Raw genomic sequence first — 26,916 nt, 5'->3', positions numbered from 1 at the left:
ATTGTGATTTGTAACAAACACGTTCTGAATGAGTATTCTTGAAACCTTTTCAGTATGCATGTTATCACAACATTCAATAGCTTTAGCCTACAATGAACTTTCCTCTTTCAAATCATGGAAAAACAAGCTAGAGCTATCTTTAGTCACTGTACTGTTTCACTCTCTCAAGTCATTCATAGCTCTAAAAATATAATTTATATCATTAGATTCCAAAGATTCTTTTAGTTACATTCTGAACTGAGTAGCATTTAAGTCTGGATAATTAATCCATGAAGTTCAAGACTACAGCCCATCATCCCCTAGGACTATCAGATTGACTACATTGTTGGCTGGGCTTGGAGCTATAGATTATTTGGAAAATGGCATGTTTGGGCAAAAAAAGGTTTGGGAACACTGAACAGTTCTCAGAGAGCCAAATTTATTCAAGTGAGATGGATCATAGGCCCAACTGACAGCAGCTTTTCTGGGATGCACCTATCAAACAAAAGATATTTGTGATCATCTGAACCCAAATGAGAATGGGAATGGAAAAAAGAAATGGACACCCATAACCACCAGAATCTTTTTATGTCATCATGGGGACTTGTCCAGAATGTTTCGTGAAAGTCACCCTCTACTGGTCACATACTTTGAGGCCAGTAGTACCAAATATTAATTTGATTGTACTGGCCTGTGTGCCTCAGGATGAGAAGAGGGGCCAGATTATTTGTATAGCTAATGTTTCTTGGTAGTATTATGTGATTAAAAAAAACCCATTGATTCCCAAACACTGAGGCCACAGATTTATGTCTAACACTAAGCAGGGTCACATTTTGATTCAGAGGCCTTGTGTGATTACGAATGATTTTAGGTTGGTCATTTATGGTATCATTATTATAGCATTACCATATCAAAACATATGACTCTGGGATGATGCTCAAGATACTTGAAAATCTAGGAGTTATTCCTGATACAAATATATTTTTAGTGCTAATCTCATCCTCCTAAACTGTATATTGCCAGGCTTTCTAAATCAAATTACTATATTTTAAATAGCTATTTGAAGGGGGCAGCTAGGTGGTGCAGTGGATAGAACACTGGACCTGGAGTCAGGAGGAACTGAGTTCAAATCTGACCTCAGGTACTTGACACTTACTAGCAGTGTGACCATGGGCAAGTCACTTAACCCACATTGCCCAACCAAGAAACAAACAAAAAAATAGATATTTGAATTCTAATCAATACTTTTTCCTATTTTCTGATGGGTACCATGAAGTACATTAAATTCTTTATCCCATTTGGTAACTGGACTTGGCTCAACAATAAAAAACCTCAATTTGTATAATAAACTGTGTAGATTGTTATACAATCTATTCCTTATGATCAACTTCCCTGAAAAGGTACAATGTTTTTTTCATGTTACATATAAAACAAATGTAGTTTTAAAAATAATTTTCTTCTTCTGTGGGTGGGTGATGCAGGTGAAGGGGAAAGGAAAAAAAAAAAGCAAGTGTCATGGTTAGACACTAACTCATCCTATGTCATGAAACACAGACTATGGAGCCATTATGCTTTCATGAAGAGCTCATAGTTCCTTTTGTGGGTGGTAGAGGGTGTTAGTCTTGCCTAATTATGGGCAGTGAAGAAGGCAGGGAGCCTTGAAAGGGCAATGCACAGATAGAATCAGGGACAATTTATATTTATTCCACTCCCACCTATCTGGTCTAAAGTATGGAATCATAAGTTTAAAGTAGAAAGGGGAACATCCAGTATAGTAGCATACCAGGCAGAAGCGCAGTTGGATTCTATAACAACTTCACAAATGTACCGAAAACACATTAAACGGAGTTCTTATTGGGAATTCCAAGACAAAATCACAATGAGTCTTTTTCTTTTTCTAACCCAAGTCAGCATACAGAGACAGAGAGATCTGCAGACACTGGATAGAGTCTAGTCAGGAACAGTGAGTGACTATAATAAAGGGATTAAATGAGGACTGTGTCTATACACCAAGGTAAAAAGTGCAAAACCCACAGAAAGTGGCATGACCTTGTGCAGAGAGCATAAGGTGTCAGCTCCTGTCAGCTTCAGATTTTGTTACTCACTGTCACTTAGTCAGGTGTCAGCTGCAGATACTGTTACTCACTGTCCAGATCCAGTATAGAACTGAAGAGAAGACTTGTGCCTAGGGAATCATAACCTTGGAGAGGAGTAGTTGTAGATCATAGGCTGTAGCAAGTTCAGAAGTAAGCAACACCTTTGTGCCTCTGGCTCCAGTCCAGAGTAAAGGAAAGCCGAATGGTAGTGGCTGAATCAGGCACAATCTGTGGAAATTCCAAACAGGAGCAAACTCACAGTTGTGTTGCTCAGACCCAAACCCAAGTTAGGAGATTACAGAGCTCACACAAGGGCATTGATGATACTTTGGGAACATTGAAAGCTTGCAGATACCTATCTTCAGTTTTCCCTAAGAACCTAGATTTAGTGATTGTTGTCCCTCATTCTCAAAGTGGACCAAAATGACATCACTATGTTAGACTCAAGTTACAGTGTGACCGACTGTGACTGATCAGACCAATATGAACTTGGAATGCTAGGGCACAAAAGTCCATGTGAACATTTGGGGTGGATTCCCTAAATTTGCAAACCTCACATTTCATTTTAGCTACTTCAATTCTGCTTTGCTCATAAAACACAGTACCTTTATCTGATGAGGGCAAGCCATGTTGGGCAGTCCTGTGCCAGTGTCTTCCATGTCATGCAGTCTTAAGAGAAACCTTGAGTGTGTCCTTGTATCAATTTTTCTGACCACTATGTTAGTGTTTTCCTTGTGTTAGTTTTCTGTAAAATATTACTTTAGAAAAAAATAGTACTTTAGGCAAATTTACTTTTGACATTTGAACAATGTGGTCAACCCATAGGGGTTGCACTCTCTGTAGTATAGTTTGAACATTTGGCAGTTTAGTTCAAGAAATAACCTTTTTTTTTTTTTTTAGTGAGGCAATTGGGGTTAAGTGACTTGCCCAGGGTCACACAGCTAGTAAGTGTTAAGTGTCTGAGGCCGGATTTGAACTCAGGTACTCCTGACTCCAGGGCCGGTGCTCTATCCACTGCGCCACCTAGCCGCCCCAAGAAATAACCTTTTAATCAATACCTGAAGAGAGTAACATCAGGACCTAGAGGACACATGTTCAGCCCAGACATTCCCTCCTGAAGTGCCCAGAGCCTAGGACTAACATATAGTCTGGAGTCAGGAAGGAGGTTGGAACAAAAAGTTTTTTAAAATTGATGTCAAAATGTGATTTTACATGTAATTTAGAAAATAAAATTCTATACAGAAAAAATAATAAAAAAGAAAAGAAAAAAGAAAGTATATATGTATATATACATATATATGTCAAAAAAGAAAGTGTATATAAATAAATATATATGTATAATACACGCATACATATATACACACATATTTCCTTATAGGAGGATATTCAGTTTTGCTAGAAAATTATTCTTAGTTGTCTTTTGGAATATTTTGTTTTATGGTTTCTGTTTTTAAATAATGATAGTTGGGGGCATCTAGGTGACACAGTGCATAAAGTACTGGCCCTGGATTCAGGAAGATCTGAGTTCAAATCTGGCTTCAAACACTTGATGCTCACTAGCTGCATGACCCTAGGCAAGTCACTTTACACTCATTGCCCCCCCCCAAAACCACACAAAACAAACAAATAAAAATGATAGTTGATAAATATTGTACAATTGGGATTGTGTTTCTTTACTATTCAAATTCTTTCTTCCTAATTACTTTTATTATTTTTTTCTTTCATTTGGAAGTTCTAAATTTTGGCAATTACATTCTTGAAAGGTTTCATTTTTCAGGAGGTAAATTGTCTGTTCTTTCTAATGTCAGCTTGCCATCTGCTAATGTCTTGACATTTAATAATAATATTTTAAAATTATGATATCCAGGTTCTTTTCTGAAGGATCATAGACTTCAGGTAATCCAATGATCTATATCTGTCTTCCTGTTCAATTTTTAAAATATGAGATGTTTTACACTTTCCTCCATTTTCTCATTCTTTTGTTTTTGTTTTAGGAATTCTTGTCTTCTGGATTCATTAATTTCAATTTGGTCCATTCTGATTTTTAGGGAGATTGTTACTAGGTTAAGGTTTTGGATCCCCTCTCTCTCTCTCCCTCTCTCTCTGTCTCCTCCTCCTCCTCCTCCTCCTCTCTGTTTCTCTCTGTGTATGTCTCTTTCACTCTCTCCATTATTGTGTGTCTCTCTGTCTTTCTCTATGTTCCATCATTTTTTCAAAGAACTCTAATTGTTCCTGCATGCATTTGGGGGGGGGCAGGGCAATGAGGGTTAAGTGACTTGCCCAGGGTCACACAGCTAGTAAGTGTCTCAGGTCCTCCTGAATCCAGGGCCAGTGCTTTATCCACTGGGCCACCTAGCTGCCCCCCCTCCCCAACCCCTGCATGTATTTTTAAAAAGTTTTTATTATAGGTGTTTTTGATTCATTCTCCTGTTCTGGGTTTGTGTCTTGGTCATCCCTGGCATTGAAAAGGTCCTTTAATTATGTATTGGAGGTGGGGTAGGGCACAGGTATTCATTTTTGTTGCTGAGGACTCGAGAATTGAATTCTAATGTCTTTTCTACTCTGGGGACCAAATCACATTAAAGACCTTTAAATACCCTTTGTGGTCTTCAGGCATTTTCCTTCATCAAAAATTATGCTTTCATATTATCAGCCTGATTTAAAGCCCTTTCCTTTGGTTGAGGAGACAAAGGAAGGTGAGACCTTTTCTTTAATCATCAGTTAATTCTGAGGACACCCTTCTTTGGTAGAAAAGACCTGACTGAAGCCTTTTTCTTAGCATCCAAAATCTTTCAGTTTCACTTTCGCCCCTCAAGGGACTTCTTCCTGCTGGGCATTTGAGAATTTAAAAAATAAATAGCTTGAGCTGAGGCCTCCTTTGCTTAATGCTGAAATGTTTCTTTAGTAAAAAAAAAGTTTGTATGTGTTTATTTTTACACTAGAAGGCTATCAGATTCACCCCTTCATTCCCTTGAGGCTAACTTGTCAGTTGAGGCCTTTAGTCTTTTACTTTCACTTTTTCCCCTCAAGTGAATTCTTATAGCTGAGGTCTGAAGTCTTTCACTTTCATTCCTAAGGGGATCTGGATTATATTTGCTGCTTGTTGAATACAGTGGTATCAGTCTCAGATAGAAACAGGAGCAAATAATATGTACATACTTTCAGGTCACATACTGACTTAGTTTTAAAATGTAATATTTATGTTTTACTTCATTTTATTTATTTTGTTAAATATTTCACAACTACATTTTAATCTTGCTTGGGCCACACTCAAGTGTGTTGGGGACCACATGAAACCAATGGACTGATTGGATGTGTGACAAGGGGTTGTTTAGTAATTTGGTGGGATAAAGTCAGGGGCAGGGGTAAAGCTGAGCATTATCTTAATTCAGAATTCTAGGCACAAATTCAACTAGAATTTCTGGAAGATATGAGATGTAAAAACCTTATCCAATAGGCTCCTTGAAAAATAGAATGGAGTAAGTCAAAAGTAATTACTCTATGAAACAAGAAATATTAAAACGGTCAAAAGACTGAAATAATAGAAGAAAATGAAAGATATCCCTAGAAAAACAAAGTGATCTAAAAAGATATTGAGAAGATACAGTTTTTTAAAGTAATAAATAGTTTTATTTATAGTTTGGGGTTCAAATTTTTATCCCTCCTCCCCTCTACCCTCCCTGAGGAGGTAAGATAGCAGAAAATAGCATGCTTTAGTCTGTGTTCCATCAATATCAGTTCTTTCTTTGGAGGTGGATAGTATGTTTCATCATTAGTCTTTGGAGATTGGCTTGGATCATTATATTGTTGAAAATAGTTAAGTCTTTCACAGATCTTCTTGAAACAATATTGCTATCTCTGTGCAAAATGTTCTCTTGGTTCTGCTCACTTCACTATACATCAGTTCATACAAGACTTTCTGAAATCATCCTGTTTGTCATTTCTTACTGCACAATAATATTCCATCACCATCATATACCAAAGTGTGTTTAGCCATTCCTCACTTGATGGGCATTCTTTTGATTTACAATTCTTAGCCACCACAAAAAGAGCTGCTATAAATATTTTTGAACAAATAAGTCTTTTTGCCTTTTGAGGGATGTCTTTGGGATATAACCTAGGAGTGATATTGCTGGATCAAAGGGTATGCACAGTTCTATAGCCCTTTGGGCTGCCAAGTCTAAAATTCTAGCTAGTCTGTCTAAAATATCTAATGAGTGGTCGCCAATAAATTATAAGCTTTAGCAAGAGTTAGGCTTTTAAGCATTTATTAAGGAGAATAAGAATTTGGTAAAGAGAGAGAGAAAGGCCTACATTCATCTATCTATTAAAGGGAGAGTGCATTTCTAGCTCCCTTCTCCACCAGAGTCCTCAGGAAAGAGAGAGAGACAGAGCGCCGGGCTCCCCCTTCCTCCTCCCACCAGCAAACGTCACTTCCTGATGCCAAAGAAAAGACTCATGGTCTTGCCCTCAAAGACCTTCCTTTCATGGTGGAGCTTTTCTACAGTAAGTCTCCAGCAGGTGGCATCATTCCAGTCATTACAGGGCATAGTTCCAAATTGCTCTTCAGAATGGTCGGATCTTTTCACAACTCCACCAAGATATAATTTGAGTCATTGTAGTTCATGCAAAACATGACTAAAAAAGAACATACATATCATATTTCGAATAATCATAAAATTATCCAGGTCTCTTAGAACCAGAGGGCAAAATAGGACAAAATCTGTCACCTCACAAAAGAAACTCCAAAATAAAACTTCCAGGATCCAGAGTTTCCAGGTTAAAGAAAAAGTATAGCAAGCAACCAGAAAGAAAGAATTCAAGTACCAAGCTACCATAGTCAGTATCACACAGGATTTAATAGCCACCTCTATATATAAGCAGAGATTTTAGATATAGGCCTACAACCACAAATGGCTTGACCAGAAAAAAATGAGCATAAGCTTACATGGGGGGAAATGAACTTTGAAATGAAATAGAGTACCCAACATAACAAATACAGGAGATTATCTAGTCATTCCTTCTCTTCTCATTTGTTAAATCTTCATCCAGATCTTGCCCTCTATCATTTCTCAGGATACTGTCCTGGGTTCTCTTCTCTTCTCCTTACTTCACTTGGTGATTTCATTAACTGTCATGAATTTAATTTTTTTTTTTTGGTGAGGCATTTGGGGTTAAGTGACTTGTCCAGGGTCACACAACTAGTAAGTATCAAGTGTCTGAGGTCAGATATGAACTCAGGTCCTCCTGAATCCAGGGCCAGTGCTCTATCCACTGTGCCACCTAGCTGCCCCCTCATGAATTTAATTATAACCTCTGTGCTGGTGATTCTTAATCTTCCTATACTGCCCTAACCTCTCTGATGACCTCCAGTCTTGCATCTCTAACTGTCTTTTAGACATCTCAAACTGGATGTCCCAAACAGAATTCATTATCTTCCCCCCTCCATGAAAAGATAGATGTTAAATAAGAAAGAGACATTTAAAATACCTTTAAAGAAAGCCAGACATGAAGAGATTATTTGTTTATTGAACAAGCCAAACAACAGAAATTCAGGATTGAATAAATGCAGCAGACTAGGACAGGAACAGCAAGAGTAACAACAACGAGGTGGGTTTTTTTCTCAATGTAAAGAAGGAGGCAGGGCAGAAATCTAGTAGCAGTAACAGTTATGAGGAGGATGGGGGCATTTTAGACAGAACCTGGCCACACCCTGCCTACAGGCAAATCAATGGTTTATTTGTGGGGGGTACTACATTAAAACATAGGAGAGTATATGAAAGGGGGTGAAGGGAGGAGGAGGATAGAAAAGAGTGTATGATGTTCTAAATCAAGGACTGGCAATGAAGGAAAGATGACCTCTATGATCTCAGAAAGAGAAGAGCCTATAGGGTAGTGGCAAAGGAGGAGGGAGGAAACAAAGGAAGCTTTACTTTGGTGGTGAGTGGGGCTTCCACTGATGAATACTCAAGGTTGGAGACAGATGGTTTATGAAAGGAGATAGGGAACTTAAACTGGGTATAGTTTAGTGTATTTGGAAGGGGAGGAATGGAACTCCTGAGAGCAACTGGCAGATCATGGACCCATGGAGGAGATGATGAAGTAAATGAAAGGTATAAATCAGTGGTAAACTATATTAAAGGATGTAGTGGAGGAAGGGCCATACTATGGGACAGTGTCCTCTCTGATATCTCTAAATATTTGGTATTGTAATGGGACTGAGACACAATGGAAAAAGGGAATCCACAGGGCAAGCTCCACAAGGCAGTAGCAGAAACTTCCTAGAGAACCTATAATGGCTACCTTGGAAGCTTTAATTGCATGAAGAATACAGAGAAAAGAGAGAGGCCAGGTAATTATAGTCATAATAAATCAGAATGAGGGTCTAGAGTAGAGAGAAAAAATGGCCAGTAATGAAGAGAGTGAAATAAATCCTTTTGGTAAATGGTCCAAAAATAAAATTTGAAAAACTTCACAGTTAACTTAGTTTCTTTTAATGTTACTGTTTTTTCTCTTCTTCTGGATTGTCCTTCACTTTTATGTATTTGCATTCCCAATCAATTCTTCTCTCTTTTGTGTCTTTCATGAGACTTGCCATTGCAGATTCCATTTTACTATTCTGCCCATTATTTTTGCTGTGCAGGCCATAAATTCTGCTCTCATAATTCTTTTTTTTGTAATTTAATTTAATTTTATATATAAGGTATTTTATTTTTTCTGTTACATGTAAAGATAGTTCTCAACTTTTGCTCTCATAATTCTAACTTCTTTTTTTGAACCATTCAAGAAGAGTGTGTTGAGTGCTATATTCTCTTCACATTGTATAGGGCCTCATTAAGTGTTGAATCATTCATTTACTAGATCTGGAAGCCATATTTCCTTTTGTTGTTACCATTTTTATTGTTTATCTGCTTATATTCAAGGTCTTTGAACTTTCTTCTTTCTGAAATCCTTGGTAACTTCAGGCTTTTCCCACACTCCCTTTATTTTCCCCTATCACATACTTCCCAACTCCCTTCCCTCTGATCATGGTTTCTCCCACCCACAGTGGGTAATTCATGATTCACCAACATAGATCTTTGCCCCAGGTGACTTTTGGGTGGCCAGAACTAGCCCCAGCTTAATGCTGTTCTCTTTCCCTCAAGCTTAGTGGAGTGCTGCACAGCACCATCCCCCTCACCCCACCCACAGTGTTTTATTTCATTATTCCTTAGTTCTTTTACCTTAGGCAGTACAGAGCTCTGCAGCACTGGTGCTACAGGCCCCCAATAGGCTTTTGCTCTGTAATGGAATTTATTAATTTGATCATTGACAATGCTATGCTAAGGTTTAGTAAAAATATAGCAATTCAAACAGTTAAAGAAGAGAATCCAGCTTTCCAGACCAGAGTCCAGAATCCAGTTTTTCCAGACCAGAATCCAGACCAGAGTCCAGAATCCAGTTTCCTCCTGATGACATCTTACCACTTCAAGAAGACAAGAGAACTCAGAGACTTTATATGTTTTGCTAGTTTTTACTATCTCCTTTCTGTTATAATATACACTATCTGTAACATGTACTCTCTGCAGAGGCTCTCCCTTTGCAAGACTAATGTCAAAGCGTCGGTTCATGAGGACAAAAAAATCGCCCCTCTGGACAAAACTTTCCTCTCTTCCTTTTCTATATTGTTGTTCACATATTATTAGTTAGCAATAGTTATATTCTTTTTACTGTTCCGTCAAGGAAATATTTTGTTTCTTGAGGAACAAAAGGGGGGAATGTGGTAAAAAGTTTTAACAGTCGGTTAGATAATGGAGAGACGCCAGTTTTTTTTTTAGGACCACCCTTTTGGGGAGGAGACCAACAGCATGAGCTACGCACACCAGTCTGCCTGCGATGCACGCCAGATTGCCTGCTGAGCACTCGACTTCCAGGGTGCGAGCTTAAAAGGCAAGGAGAGAACGGAAGTGGGGCCTTTTTTTCCTGCTCCGCTGGTCTCCTGGCTGCGCTGCACAGACAGACGCGGACTGGAGTTTGACTCGGCCTGGCTCTCGGTTAACAAGCACGCGCTTGACTCGGTCTCTCACCCCAAATGTGGCCTTCCGCTTTTGGTGAGTTTTATACGGAATGTAGACTAAGCCTAGACTTAAGACGATTTGTATTGTATTTCTACTTTCCTATCCTTCTAATCAACATCACCTTGTGACTACCATACAATAAAAGGTCTATCTAGAAAACCAGAAGCTTCTTCCATTTACTAGTCTGGGAGATAAATTAAGGGAAAGGTTAAGTAGGGTAGATTTATGATCTAATATCCAATTTTAATCTCACAGCTCCTGTAGCTGTACTGGCTCTTTGTCATGGACTGGATAAATTTCTGTGACAGCAATGAAAAGACAAAGAGTCAACCAGACTTCAAGGGTAGCTTTTCTTGTTATCTTGTATTATGTCTTTGGGTCTTCTACAGAAGCCTCATTACCAGAAGCATGGGGAATGGGTGAGAAGTGCTGGGTGTGCTCAGGTTTAGTGAGTCATAAGTATATAGGTTTGGGTTTTTTTCTTAATGTTCTGGGTGTTGTAGGGGCCAAATTTAATATGGGGAGAGTTAATTGGGTGGCTTGCCATAATATTGGGGTAAAGAAATTAATGAGGGACCTCTAGGTCCAAAGTTTTCTCCCTTCAAAACTGCCTTTTTAGTTATTTCTCCCAGGCCAATAAGAAAGAAAATTAACAGCCTCTTTTCCACAAACAAATCAGGTTTTATTAATGGAAATAAAATACACAGCAAAGGTGAAATTAATTAAGCCAATGACAAGGGAATAGAAAGAGGAAAATGGATAATCTCCCTGGCTCTATCAAAGACTAACACAATCCCCAAACTTGCTTCCAGCTCAGTTAATTCAAAGAGCCGGATTTATTTTTATTAACTCACCACCTGGGGTCCATAGTTTTCAATAGGAAACAGCTGTGCCACCTCTCAGCAGTCTCCTCCCAGAAGCTCACCTACAGGAAAAGATGAGCTCCCCTCAGTGAGCATTCCTTTTTCTACTTTTACTTTCCCTTCCCCAAAAGGGAGGTCCTTCAAACTGGATGTGGAGAGTGGTTCCCCTGCTGACATCAGCAGCATATGTCACTCAGGGTAAGCCAGGTGTAGCCCATATCCAATCATCCCTAGCCAGTTTCCTAAACAGTACAATCATTCAGGTGGGACCCCTGGGCATCTGCCAAATTCCATTATTTTATCACAGTGTCCCAGACCATGAAGACAGATGAAGTTTCTTTATGTTTGACACATAATTTCTGTTTTGGAGAGGTTTGAGAGGTTGGGTGTACCAGAGAAATATTCTAGTCTTCCGTCTTGTTGCTCACATGACCCAGAAGTCATTGAGAAGAGGGTGATTGATGGTGTCAGAGGCTACAGAGAAGTCAAGGAGAACAAGGATTGAGAAAAGGACATTGAATTTGGCAATTTTGCATTCATTAGTAACTTGGGAGAGAACACTTTCATTTAAATAATAAAGTTAAAAGCCCAACTGCAAAGAATTAAGAAGAGAGAGGCTGTGGAGTTGTTTGTTTGTTTGTTGTTCTTCTATTTAGGTTTTGCTTGCAAATGTGAAGTTATTCTTTTCTTCTGGATTTGTCTTGGACATCACTTTTTCCATAGTAACTCCTTATCATGGATGGCTTATTTTTGCTTACTTCTTCCAGTGTTGCTTCTTATATTATAACTTTGTGCACTTCTGGAGACAATATTAGGGCCTTGTTTCTTCCTGACCTGCAGTTTCTGGTATCTCATTGTTGCTTTCTCTGGATACTGAGTTCTGTGTTCTTCAAGGATCTCAGCCAGAGACATGTATGTTTTAGTGGGCCCTAAAGAGTTTTATTCTAGAGTTAAGTATGATCATTAATACCCTTCCTCAACTGAATTTTGCATGACCCTGACCCTGATCTAGTTCTAGGAGACACCACTTCAGGTTTGTCCCTTGTTGGAGCTCAATTAGGCAAGTGTTGGCCCCAGTTCTTATCAGCTAAGTGAAAGGCTCAACAGGTTCAGAGTGACAGAATGATGGGATTTTCCTTGCTTTGATCTCTCTGTCCTAGTTACTCAATTGCAAGACCTAGTCTGGCTCTAAGGGCTGAATATGAGATCCCATTCATATTAGAGAGATATAGTTGCTAACGTACTCTGGTTCCTACTCCCTGCCCAATAGCCCCAAGCAGTGCTGGATGTGTGACTCTGTTCCTTAACCCCTTTTAAAGCTTCAGTCCATTTTCTATCTGTTTTGATTGAAGACTCCATTCAAGGAACGAGTGGCAGTTGCCAGCTTTCTACTGTTGGATCCATCTCTGTTTCTTGTCCTATGATACATCCACTAGTTCCAACCTAGTCCCAGTGCTGAAAGGCTTTTCATAGACCTTCTTAGATGAAACCTCCTCTCCAGTGCTCTGAGATTTCTGGTTATATTCCTATATTAGGCTGGAAAATATCTGCTTTGGTTTATTCTTGTATTTTTCTACTACTATTGGCATAATGTTCTCACTTCATCTTTACTAGAGTACTTATAGGAGTAAACTGGAAAGTACTTCTTCGTCTTGTTCCACTATCTTTACTAGTATTCATAAAATTTTAATAGTGTTTTCAAGCTTCTTCTGCCTCCATAATGATTGTTGTTGTTTTGTCCTTCATTCCCAAAGAGGACTATGATATCAGGGTGATGTCATGACTTGCAATGAATTGGATTTAAGTGAGGGAGGGCTGTGCAAGCTAAGTTCACCAACCTCACTCTCTCCTCCAGAGCTATCTGGGTCCAGTGGCAAGATATAAACTGGAAATGGCCCAAGATATTTAAGACAAGTGGGGTTAAGTGACATGTCCAGAGTCACACAGCTAGTAAGTGTTTAAGGTCAGATTTGAACTTAGGTACTCCCAACTTCAGGACCAGTGATCTATCTGCTGAACCACCTAGCTGCCTAACAATGACACCAATAAAATCCTCCATAATGGTATTCTTCTCTTAAACAATGGCACCTTTCCTTTTATGTAACTTATTGTGTACTTATGGTACTTATAAGATATACTGTTATGTGTATATTCTAAAGTCATTTTATACTGTTACATATTATAGTAGCATGTGATATTAACTTTTTAAAAATACATAGAGCTGAAGATATTGTTGACAAAAAAGTAGTCTAAAGTCTTTATAACTAGTAAGATGTTTTCAGTATAATTAAGATATAACATTGGTACATAATAAAAGTATTCATTTCTTCAGTCCATTTCATGAACACTCATGGTTTGCCCTTTGAGTGGTCAGCACCATCTTCTAGCCAGTTAGAGAGTCAGTATATTTTATTTGAATGCAGGATCTCCACACTTTGCAACAATTGAGAATAGTACTCACTATGCTATCTGAACTGCTAGGTGGCACAGTGGATAGGGTGCCAGGCCTGGAGTCAGGAAGGCTCTTCTTCTTGAATTCAACTCCTACATTCTAAGTGACTGGGCAGGTCACTAAACCTTGCTTGCCTCAGTTTTCTCATCTGTAAAATGAGCTGAAGAAAGAAATGGTAGACCACTCTAGTATCTTCACCAAGAAAACCCCAAATGGGGTCATGACACAAAACAGCAACAACAATGTTTTATATACTCCAGCTTTTCTAGACTTATTGTGGCATAAAAATATGATGTAGCCCTACTCTGATATCTTCATCTCAATGTTTTTGAGTAGGGCTAAATTGAAACCCAACATTGGTCCATCTATTTCTCATTCAAAGAAGCAGTAATATTCATTCTGGCTGAGATACTTACCAAACCAATGGTATCACCAGAGTCTAATTGGTCTTTATTTCAGGGTTCTTGCTAAACTTTTCATAGCTACTGTACTAGTCTCAGAGCAGACAGAACTCATTATATATACACTGGCAATCATCACCTTACTGTGCCATCACCCCAATACTTACAACATGGGTGTTCATTTTGGGATTAGAAAGTTTTGTTGCAAATACTGAAGAATTAGCAGTCTTTTAAAATCTGTACTTAACAAAATCCTTTAATATTAATATTTAATTATAATTTAATAATATTTAATTTAATATCTTATTAGTGGTAAACCTACAGGAAAATAGTAGGGAGAGATGTAAGTAAAGAGTTGATAGGGAATGTTGCCCTGGAAATACATCCCATGAGATAAGGATTGAAATAGTAGACTAACAAGAGAGAATTAAATCCAAATGTGCCTTGCCAGCCATTAGAATAATTAGGATGACAAAGTATTTGCCAAGAATTGCTATAAGAAAGGTGGTATGCTGGATTTAGAATCAGAAGACTGGCTCTCTTCTTAGTTGTGGGATTGTAAAAAGTCACTTAAACTCTGGGCCTTTACATTTAAGGAATTGTTCATTTCTGACTTAAAATCCTATGTTCCTTCTAAGCCATAAGATTGTAGGTATAAATTTCTATGGGAGTAACATGTCTGAGGCCTAGTGAGGTGTGGTGACTTGACCTAGGTCACAGCCACTTGCTTGTTAAATCTTTAAATGTCAGAGTTTTATGATAAAAGTTGGCAAATAGAAAGAGCCAAGCTGGGCATTCCAAGCTTACTCTTGGCAACTAATCCTCTTGTCTCTGTGATGCTACCAATAGGCCTGAATAACACTTTTCCATTTAGAGTTTCTGGACTTAAAAGGACCCACTTCAACCTATTTATAACCCTCAAAGCATTTACAATGATAATTTTAACATTGTGGATAGAGTAGTTTCTTATTCTCTACACACATAAGGGGATCGCCTTGTTAACTTGGAGACTCTACTTTCCAGAGAAATGCCTTCCTGTCCCTATTACAGAGACTGGAACCTTTCAGCTCTCACTAATTAGAATTGTTTGTTCTATGACCGTAGTCATGATTCATTTATCCATTAAGAAGTTACTTATCTTGTAACCTTAACTATTTGGAACATAGCTAATACCCATTATAAAATCATAGGGGCAGCTGGGTGAAACAGTGGATGGAGTGCCAGGCCTGGAGTCAGGAAGATTCATCTTCTTGAGTTCAAATCCTGCCTCAGACACTAGTTCTGTGATCCTAGACAAGTCATTTAACCCTGTTTGCCTCCATTTCCTCATCTATAAAATGAGAGAAGGAAGTGGCAAACCACTCTAGTATCTTTGCCAAGAAAACTCCAAATGGGGTCACAAAGTGTCAGATACAACTGAAATAACTGAACAATAACAATAATAAAATTAATCACCATAATATTTTTTTAAACCTCCACACACCCAAAATAGATGCCCTAAAGCTCATCTACATTATCCCTGGTCTTCACTCAAGAGTATTTACACACATTCCAAAGTAGCTTTCTCTCTGTCTCTGTCTCTCTGTTTGTCTTTCTGTCTGTCTGTCACAGTTTCTCTGTCTTTGTCTTTCTCTGTCTCTGTGTCTCTGTCTCTCTCAGTTTCTCTCTGTGTCTCTCTGTCTCTCTGTCTGTCTCTCTCTCCATGGCAAATTCGGAGCAGAAAATAGAAAATAAAAGGGCAGCAAGAAGCAGACTTTCTTATATCAATGAGAAGTAAAACTTAGACAATAGGGGAGGAGACCTAAGTATATAAAAGGTATACACAATAGTCACAGACTATCAAAGACAGAAGATAACTAAGAGACTAGTCCATACCTGAATACAAATACCTGCTGCAAACCCAATAAGGGTTCATCTACCATTGGCCAAACATCCTCAGGCAATACATTCTACTTTTTGATGAGGAACTAAGAAAGCACAGTGATCTTTATGTTCAATAGTTCTTGAGGATGTCACTAGATTATATTGATGATTATTATAAACTGAGTATAAGAAGAATGAATGTGTCTAATATAAATGAGAAAGGTTACAATCCCAAATAGTTTAAATAAAACAGTTGTCACCTTAAAAAGTAAAAGTAATTTTTATCATGAATTTCTCAATGATCTATGGATTTTGTTACGCTTTACTGTCACAGGATAAAAGAAATAGAAGAGTTTCAAACATTCTTCTGAAAAGACTAAAGCTGGTTAGAAATTTGACATTCAAATAGAAGACCCAAGGGAAACAAAAAAGTAAACATGAAAGATAAAGCCTAAGGGACTCAAAGTTAAAATGTTTATATTCCTATATCAAAAAATGATACATGTAATTGCTAAGAACTTTATCATCATTAGGGCAGTTAAATGAATATCTTTTAATATTTGACCATTGGTGAATGGCTTTTATTTTTATAAATTTGATTCAGTTCTATACTCAGTATATATTTAATTTTTTTTTTTGGTGGGGCAATGAGGATTAAGTTACTTGGTCAGCTAGCAAGTGTCAAGTGTCTGAGGCTGTATTTGAATTCAGGTCCTCCTGAATCCAGGGCCGGTACTCTATCCACTGTGCCACCTAACTGCCCCCTCTATTTGAGAAATGAGGCCTTTATTAGAGAAATTTACTGTAAAAATTTTTCGTATTATTTCATTGTCAATGATACCTTTTAGCATAATGTAGTTTCCCTAATTATTTCTTTTAAGTAAGTCTATTTTTGCTTTGACTTTGAGATCATGATTTCTACCTCAGCATTTTTTACTTCAACTGAAGCATATCAGATTCTGCTCCACCTATTTTAACTCTATGCATGCATGTCTTTCTGTTTTAAGTATGTCTCTTATAAACAGAATATTGGATTCTTATTTTTAATCCATTCTGCTAATCTATTTCTATTTTATGAATGAGTACAAACCATTCATATTCACAGTTATGATTGCTGTGTATTTCCTTCCATGCCATTATCTTTTGTTCTTTTCACTCTCTATTTTAATCCTGCCTCTCCTTGAAAGTCTATTTTACTTCTAACCACTGCCTCCCTTAAATCCCTCTTTTTAATTTTATCATCCCCCATGTTTTTATCCTCTTCCTCTCCTATTTCCCTATTGGGTAAGTTATATTTCTATGCACAACTGAATATATAAATTTACATATTTTCCTCTTTGAACTAATTCCAGTGAGAGTGAGGTTCAAGCATTGCCCACCATCCCCTGCCTTCATTTCCCCCTCCATTGCAAAAATTCCTTTTGTGCACCCCTTTTATGTGAGAAAATTTTCTCCATTCTACCTCTCCCTTCCCCCTTCTCCTGGTGCATCCCTCTTGCCCCTTCATTTTTTCTAGATCATTGAAATACAACAAATTTATAGCAATGCCCTCTATCTATTTAAACTTCATTTAACTGCCTTAATGATGATAAAGTTCTTAGCAATTACATGTATCATTTTTCAATATAGGAATGTAAGCATTTTAACTTTGAGTCCCTTAGACTTTATCTTTCATGTTTACTTTTTTATGTTTCCCTTGGGTCTTCTATTTGAATGTCAAATTTCTAACAAGCTATAGTCTTTTTCAGAAAAATGTTTGAAACTCTTCTACTTCTTTTAATATTTATCTCCCACCCTCCCACTCAACCAAAGGATTACACTCAGTTTTGCTGGGTAAGTTATTCTTGGTTGTAATTTTAGCTCCCTTGCCTTCCAGAATATCACATTACAAACCCTCCACTCCTTTAATATAGAAACCTTGTGTAATCCTGACTGTGGTCCCATGATATCTGAATTGTTTCTTTCTGGCTTCTTGAAGTATTTTCTCTTTGACCTAAGAGTTCTGGAATTTGTCTATAATATTCCTGGGAGTCTTTGTTTTGGGATCTCTTTCAGGGGTGGATTCTTTCCATTTCTATTTTACTCTCTGGATTTAAGATATCAAGGCAGTTTTTCTTAATAATTTCTTTTTCTTTTTTTTCTTTTCTTTTCTTTTCTCTTCTCTTCTTTTCTTTTCTTTTCTTTTCTTTCCTTTTCTTTCCTTTTCTTTCCTTTTCTTTTCTTTTCTTTTCTTTTCTTTTCTTTTCTTTTCTTTTCTTTTCTTTTCTTTTCTTTTCTTTTCTTTTCTTTTCTTTTCTTTTCTTTTCTTTTCTTTTCTTTTCTTTTCTTTTCTTTCTTTCTTTTTTTTTTTTTTGCCGGGCAATGAGAGTTAAGTGACTTGCCCAGGATCATACAGCTAGTAAGTGTCAAGTGTCTGATGCCGGATTTGAACTCAGGTCCTCCTGAATCCAGGGCAGGTTCTCTAGCCACTGCGCCACCTAGCTGCCCCAATAATTTCTTGAACTATGATATCTAACACTTGACACTTACCACTAGGCTCTTTCTTTGATTATGGCTTTCAGGTAGTCCCCAAATCCTCAAACTGGTCAACCATTTTTTGATTTTTACATTTTCCTCCATTTTTTTATTCTTTTGACTTTGTTTTACTGTTTCTTGATGTCTCAGGGAGCCCCTTGCCCAATTTTAATTTTTAAGGAATTATCTTCTTCACTGATATTTTGTACCTCTTTTTACATTTGGCCAATTCTGTTTTTGAGGATTTCTCCTGAGGGAATTAAGGGGATTACAACAGCAAGTGGTAGTGGGACTTGAGTGAACCACACTGACTCCATCTTGCAACTCAATTCTAGAGCTAACTTAGTTTACTTTCTATTCATTATGGGTCTAGTAAAATTTCTGTCTTGTGAGAAAAATTTATTGCATATTTGAACCTATCTATCTATGCATGACTGGAAAGTTTGACCACCTCTACCTGCTGCTTAGAGACCCTTAACTAAGGACTTATAGGGGTAATGATAATGAGAAACCCAGATCCAAAGATCTGGAAGGAGTTTTCTCACAGTTTTACATCTCAAGCAACACATATGTCTTATCTGAAAACTGGCTCCACACTAGTCAATCAGTTACTATTTCTGTATTCCTTTGATTGAATACAGACACTTGGGGGAAGTGAAACACATCTTTTTCTGATTTTAGGAAATTGCAGCTGTTTGCTCTCCCCCTCCCAAATTGGGAGGTCTCTAATTTTTTCTACAATTAGAAATCAGTAATGGAAGGAGGTTTAGGATTCCAGATCCTAAACTATATTATAAAGTAGTAATTATCAAAGCTATCTAGTACTGGATAAGAAATAGAAAGGTACATCAGTCAAAACAGAGTAGACATATAATTTATAGCAGGAAATCTATATACTTTGTATTTGACAAGTATAATAATTCATTATTTGGTAAAAATTGTTGGGCAAACTAGAAAGCAGTCTGGCAGAAATTGGGCATAAACAAATACCTTATACCATTTACCAAGATAAGGTCAAAATAGATATATGACCTAAATATAAAGAGAGATATTACAAGAAAATTTGAAAAACATAGAACATATTACCTATCAGACTTATGGAAAGGTAAACATTTTATAAATAATAAAGAGCAGCATCAGGTGTAAAATGAATAATTTCAATTACATTAAATTTAAAAAGATTTTGCACAAATAAAACAAATGTAGCCAGGATCAGAAAGAAAACAGAAAATTGAGGATAAATTTATAGATTGTCTGATAAAGGTCTCATATCTAAAATATATAAATAACTTTGTCAAACCTATAAGAATCCAAATCATTCTCCAATTGACAAATGGTCAAAGCATATGAATATTCAGTTCTCCAATGAAGAAATTAAAACCATTTATAGTCATATGAAATGCTCTAAATCATTATTGATTATTGAAATGCAAATTAAAACAACCTTGAAATATCCTCTCATACTTACCAGATTGGCTAAAATGATAGAAGGAGAAAGTGGCAAATGTTGGAGAATATGTGGGGAAATTGGAACACTAATTCATTGTTGGTGGAACTTTAAACTGATCCAACCATTTTGGAGAGCAATCTGGAATTATACCCAAAGAATTATTAAACTGCCTTTGACTCAGCAATAGCACTACTTGGTCTATTTCCAAAGATAATTACAGGAAAAGGAAAAGATCCCATATGTTCTAAGATGTTTGTAGCAGCAATCTTTGTGGTGGCAAAGAGGTTGATATTGAAGGGATGCCCATAAGTTGGAAAAGGCTAAAAAAAATGTGGTATATGGTTGTGACAGAATACTACTGTGCTATAAGAATGATGAGCTCAATGATTTTAGGAAAACATGGAAAGACTTTCATGAAATAATGAAGAGCAAAATGAGCAAAACCAAAAGAACATTGTATACATTAACAGTAATATTATTTTAAGAAGAACATTGAGTAAATAAGTTATTTTTACCATTATAAATAGCCAAGTTAACTATAAAGGACATATGAAGAAAAATGTTATCTGTATCCAGAGAAATAACTGAGAAATAGAAGCATGTACAGAATAACTTTACATACATATATATGTATATATATATATACATATATATATATATATATTTGTGTCTAATGGTAGCTGTATCTAAGGAGGAAGGAAGAAAAAATAAATCTACATGATAATGTATATCTGAAGGGAATAACAAGTTGTATGTAGTAGATTTGTGGTTTCTTGTGCAATCATCTTTCTTATTGTACTGTGTTACATAAATGCTTGGGTTTTTTCCATAAATTAAAAAATTTAAAATCAGATAACCTAACTTTATATCCTGGTTAATTGTTTTATTAATTAATTACTCTTATTTGATTAATAATTTTTAATGTATAAAAATCTGTTTCCCCTCTATTTAGGTCCTGCCCTAAGCTGAGGTAATCTGGTCCTGATTTGTTAGACAATTGGTATGCATTGCTTAATAAATTGATATGGGGGGCAGCTAGATGGTGCAGTGGATAGAGCACTAGCCCTGGAGTCAGGAGTACCTGAGTTCAAATCCAGCCTCAGACACTTAACACTTACTAGCTGTGTGACCCTGGGCAAGTCACTTAACCCCAATTGCCTCACTAAAATAAAAAAAAATGAGGATGCTGGACGTGGTGGGCTCGAAGGTCCCTTTCAGGTCTAAATCCTATGAATAGATTGATATGCTTGGAAGGTCAAACCTTTGCTTCTTCAGTCATTTCATCTTTTACCCACCATACTTCTCTTCAATTGATTTTTGTTCTTTTTTTTATTACCATTTGGCTAATTCTGTTTTTTAAGATGTTTCCTTCTGTAATTTTTGTACCTCTTTTACCAAGCTATTAATTCTCTTTTTTATAATTTTCCTTCAGCACTCTCATTCCTTTTCCCAATTTTTTCTCTACCAGTCTTCTCTTTCTTTAACTCTTCCAAGAATTTTTGTTGGGTTTGGATCCAATTAGCATGTTTCTTTGAGGGTTTTTGTAGCTGTTTTCACATTGTTGTATTCTGAGTTGCTCTTGGTCTTCCCTGCCACCATAGGAAGCTAAGTAGTGCAGTGGATAAAGCACTGGCCTTGAAGTTGGGAGGACTTGAGTTCAAATCTGACCTCAAACAGTTACTAGATGTGTGATCCTGGGCAAGTCACTTAGCCCCAATGCCTTAAAACATTGTGGGCCATCTCCAGTCACTGGACCCAGATGGCTCTGAAGAAGAAAGTAAGGTTGGTCACCTTGCACAGCCCTCCCTCATTTAAATCCAATTCATTTCAAGTCATGGCATAACCACAATGTCAGTCTTCTTTGAGAATGTTGGAAAAATGAGAGAGAGACAGAGACAGAGACAGAGAGACAGAGAGAGAGAGAGAGAGAAGCTTTGTATGGTCAGGCTCTTTTTGTATTATTTACTCATTTTTCCAGTCTATTCTTTAACTTTTAACTATATATTAAAATTGAGTTTTGCTCGCCTTGGAATTGGAAGGTACTGTCCAGTCTTCAGCTACCTTTTTACACTGAATATGGTGACTTCGTTGATGATACACAATATAGGATTCTAGGCTTCTCCCCCCTACTACATGGGTGCTTTGGGAAAGGCACATGAATGGGACATGGGATCACCAGTATAGGACATGTAGCTTAGAGATGTGGGCTCCCCAGTGGTGGAACTCCTTTTTTGGCTGGGGATGATGATCCATGGATTTCCACTTTACTCCTTGAAGGCCATGTAGACTAAGAGGTCTACTACATGATTGCTATAACCATATTTATTGTCATACCAGGAAATGAGCTTGACAAAATAGGCATTGTGGGCAATGCCAGCACCAGCATCAAAGGCACAAGAGTGGGTATTTCTGTTAAGGTCACAGGTTACAACCTAGTTCTCTGGGTGACCCAAGATGCCCTTCAAGGGTCCCTCAGATGCTTGCTTCACCATTTTCTTGATATCATCATATTTGTCAGGTTTCTCCAGGCAAAAGGTTAGATCCACAACAGATACATTCATTGGCCATGACAGTAAGCTTCCTATCAGTTTGGGTATGACCTTGCCTACAGCCTTAGGAGCACCAGTGGATGCATGGATAATATTTTGGTCAGTACCATGCTCATCATTCCACAACTTGCCAGAGAGGCCATCTACTATCTTCTGGGTATTTTATACTTCATATCTTACTTCTTCACATTTTTCAACTTTGCATTAGTAGGGGGAGTTTCCTCATCCGGGCATTGCTTATAGAAATAAAATCATAAGCCCAATTCCTATCCCTATCAATAGCTAACATTTATATAGTGCTTTAAGGTTTATAAAACACTTTACATGTATTACCTCATTTCATCCTCATAGCACTCCTGTGAAGTAGGTGCTACCATTATCCTACTTTTGGAGATGAGGGAATGATTTGACTTTGCAGTGAGAGGACATGTGTTCAAATACCCCCTCTGACATTTGTCCCTCATATGAACTTGGACAGATCACTTAGCCTCCTTGGGCCTTAGTTTTCTCATCTGCAAAATCAAGGGATTGGAGTAGATGGCCTCTTAGGTCTCTTCTAACTCTGAAACTGAAAGTGATTAAGTGTCTTGCCCAGGGTCACATATTTCAGGAGTAGGATTTGATCTCAGATATTCCAATTCCAGTAGTCTATCCATTATTCCACACTATCTTTCAATGGTCTGCTGAGACATGGGAGGGAGGAGAAGCCATGGGAGGTTTGGAGAGGGATGAAAAGGTTAGGAAGAGCTGCTGTGGAGAGTGGGATAATGAGTTGATAAAGTAGGAATATTAGAATTGCCTAGCCACAGTAAAGGCAAGAAGGCAAATAGAGATGTTGTGGAGAAGAGTAAGAATAGGTTTTAGAGGGATGAGACTTAGGGAGAGGTAGAATGACAAGCAGTTGTATTCAGATAGAGGAACTTTTGAGTTGTGAATGATAGAGCTGGAACAATTGTGAATGATGATGAGCATGTGTGGCTAATGTAGAGAAAAGATTTAGATAATGAAAGCTGAGGATGTTGATTAATTATAAGTAAGGGTATTAAAGGTAACAGCAACATGTGTTTTAAAGTCTCCCAGTCTAAGGGAAGGGCTTAAGGTGAAAAGAAAGATTTTGAATCAACATGGAGAAAAGAAGTATCAAAAAGCCACCAAGATCTGGGTAAGGTGATATATCCAGTTATGGGAAGCTCAAAGGAAGAAATGTTGATTGTGTAGGTCTTCTCTGTATGTCTCTGCATATTCTTGAGTGCATGATGTGTCTTTGTGTATATGCTTCATTCTGTATATTCATTTCTCTTTATCTTTGCTATTGGAGGTAGGGATTAAATGAAAAAAATCACTTTTTAAACTTTCCCCCTAAGAATTCCAATAAATTGTGAAGATCACTATGTATGACAGAAAAATGGTACAGCTCTAGAAACCAACTTACAGATTTTTCAGGTAGAGTTTTGATACTTGTAAGTAAAGGCCTGGTTGAGAACTCCGACTCTAGCTAAAGATAGCTATGTTGAATACTGTAAGGAGGGAGGCAGGGATCTCCCATTGTTTGGAACTTCAAGGAATCTCAACTAGTCTTCTTCAAGGACCCCAGAACTGCTTGCATTAGTAATCAAAGAGCTCCACTAAATTCCATTTCTTGAAAGTAAGCTGCAAGTATCAGAACTACACTACTTCATTAGATGTTTCTTAATGACCTTTTGCTTCCAGTGTATTGATATGTTTCCTGTAGTCTTGCCAGAGCTTGAGTTTCTACAATTTTGAAACATACCCCAGGACAATGAATGATAAAATGTTAGTTACAGAACTTTAAATCCCTAATAAATTCCTTAGTTGTGGTTAGCACATCAGACTATTTAGACATAACCCACAAATTGTTTGGACTGTGATAGGGGTTTTGGCATTCTTACTGCTTTAGACGGCTGAGTACATAATCTGCTGACATAAAATGGCAGTCTCTATGAGAAGAATATTTATGGCTCTTCTCATAGAGCCTTGGGAATAGGGAATCTTAGAGCAAAGGGGACCTCAGAGGTCATCTAATCCAACATGCCATTCAAATCACCCTGAAAAGTAAAGCAAAAATAGAAAGACACCAAACCTATAGAAAATAATAAATCCAGTAACACACTGGCAAAACCTTTTTAGATTTTTTTCCTTTTCCTTTTCTTTTTTGTTTCTTTCTTTTTGCAGTAGGATAGAATTGAATTAGTTGAGTTTGTTATTATGGGGATAGCAGCTCTCCTTTCTCCAAGTTTTTCACAATTAGAAAGAGCTACACGATCAAGGTCAGAGTCACTAGAGACACTTTGAGATTAGAGAGGATAAACGTCCTGACACCAAGGGTAAAAGATCTCTAGAGGATAGCCCAAAAGTAAATTCTAAGTTTATGCTGTTTTTCTCTGCTGACTAGAGTGAAGTTGTGCCTGATTCCCCATTCCTGGGGCCAGAATCCCACATCAGTAGTAATTTTCCTCTTGTCTACAACTGAGCTTTAAAAAAAATAAGGAGGGGGGGGTCTTTAAAGATTGTACATGAACCTGTAACAAAATGAGGTCTCCCAGCATGTGGGGAGTATAAGTGAGTGTGGAAGAGTCTTGTAAAAGGAGAGACACAGACATATCTGAGAGAGAATAGAGGTGTAGGAGATAAATAAGGACACTCAAAAATGGAATAGGATAATTTCTCAGGAGAGAGATGCTGTGATTGCTGATGTGTTATATCCCTGCCATGTGTAATACTCATGTTTATTTAGCAATTACTGGGAGATTAATTGGGGGTACAGATGAGTATTTCCTAGAAACTTTGAAAGGGGTATGTAGACATTTGGGATGGGTGCCAATAATGTCATTACTTAATTCAATGTGATTTATTTTGATATCTTGTTTTGATTGTGTCTCTTTTGCTTTGATTATCTGTGTTTCATTCTGGTGTGGTCCACACTAAGAGTAAGCAAGTCAAAGAGAGTGTGGGAGCTGGACTTAGAATCAGAAAACTTCAACTTAAGTTCTAAATATATTTACATGATATTAGTTAAATCTTTGAGCTTATAGCATATTTGCTACCCACCTCTCATAATTATTATGAAAATCAAATAACAAATTGAAATACAAAACTCTTCAGGGATATTTCCAAAATGAAAAATTAAAGCATGGTGCCACTGAGAGTATAAGTACAGGTACTGGAGGCAAATCTCCACCTGAAGGTAGAGGAGAAAGAAGAGGAGAAGGAAGAGGAGAGGGGACTTGATGGGAGTACATCTTCTAATCCCCTCCTTCCCATCTTCCCTATCTTCTACTAGCTGTTCCCCAAAATTGACATTCAATATCCCCCTTTTTTGCATTCCCCCTTTTGTTCCTTTCATGAAAACTATTTCTAAGAATTCTTAGTTTCCTTCCAAGTCAATTCAAGGGCTACTTATTGTTTTCAATTTTTCTTGGCTTCACCTCCTCTCCTAACTTCACTATACCTTCCCACTCAATTGCTGGTGTTCTCTCCATCCTCAAAGTACCTCATATTTGTTTATATGTTTACATAACATGACTACAGAGGCAAATCTTTCTGAACTTCTTTTCTCAACTGTAAAATTATGACGATAATGTTTATAATCCCTATCTCATAAGCTTCAGAGATGAAAAATACCTTAGAAATCATCTAGAAGCAAAAGAAACAAGTATAGCATTACTAATAATTCCAAATGAAAGTGAAAAGAAATAAAATTGTAGAAAAAATGTTTCCAGGCTGAGCTTCCCACTTTATACCACTGGGTGTCAATGTGAAACCCAAGAGTCTGTGACCTCCCTTTCTTTTACCTTCAGGTGGAGTTTTGCCTCTAGTACCTGTACTACATCTTCAGTGGCACCATGCTTCAGTTAATTTTTCCAGGGAAATCTGAGTGAATCTTGAGTTCAAGTTTTAGTATCTTGCTTGGAAAGGGTTTTTTTTTTAATCATTCATAAACCTAACCTGTTACTTAATAGCTTCAGACAGTGAAATAGCATAGCAGTGAAATACAAAACCCTTCAAGAATATCTCTAGTCTTTTTTTTTTTTTTTTTTTTTTTTTGCGGGGCAATAGGGTTAAGTGATTTGCCCAGGGTCACGCAGATAGTAAGTGTCAAGTGTCTGAGGCCAGATTTGAACTCAGGTACTCCTGAATCCAGGGCCAGTGCTTTATCCACTGCACCACCTAGCTGCCCCTCTAGTCTTTTTTAAAGAAGAATCATGCCCATGAGCAATAGGAATGAAATAATTTATAAAAAGAAATTCAGGCTTGCAAAATATCACAAGTAGTAGTGGAGAAGAGTCAGAATTTTTTCAGCTCTGGCTAATCAGACTGAGGGAAGGGAAAAGGAAGATGCCCCTCAGCCAGCAAGCTTCATAGCCAAGTCAGGGAAAATACACTATGCCCAGTCCTGTTTGCCTGCTATGGAATATGATATTGGCTATCCCAGGGGGAGCCCCACTTTTTTTTGTTCCATCAAATGAAATCTACTCTATTCCAATTTCTGGATTATAAGGAAAGCTGAAATTATTATTGAAAGTTGTGGTGCTGGAGAAGACTTTTGAGAGTCCCTTAGACAATAAGGAGATCAAATTAGCTAATGCTTAGAGAAATTAATTCAGGCCATTCATTGGAAAGTCAAATACTGAAGATGAAGCTTGAATATTTTGGCTACATAGTAAGAAGGTA

General features: G+C 37.4%; 1 pseudogene; it reads left to right on the top strand.

The window, feature by feature from the left end:
• The window catches only part of LOC122754871, a 139,282-nt pseudogene that overhangs the window by 105,871 nt on the left and 6,495 nt on the right, over positions 1 to 26,916 (top strand).

The sequence above is a fragment of the Dromiciops gliroides genome, chromosome 4 (assembly GCF_019393635.1).
Source record: "Dromiciops gliroides isolate mDroGli1 chromosome 4, mDroGli1.pri, whole genome shotgun sequence".
Classification (NCBI taxonomy): Eukaryota; Metazoa; Chordata; class Mammalia; order Microbiotheria; family Microbiotheriidae; genus Dromiciops; species Dromiciops gliroides.
Note: the sequence above shows the minus strand (reverse complement) of the source record. Positions and strands in the feature narration are given on the sequence as shown.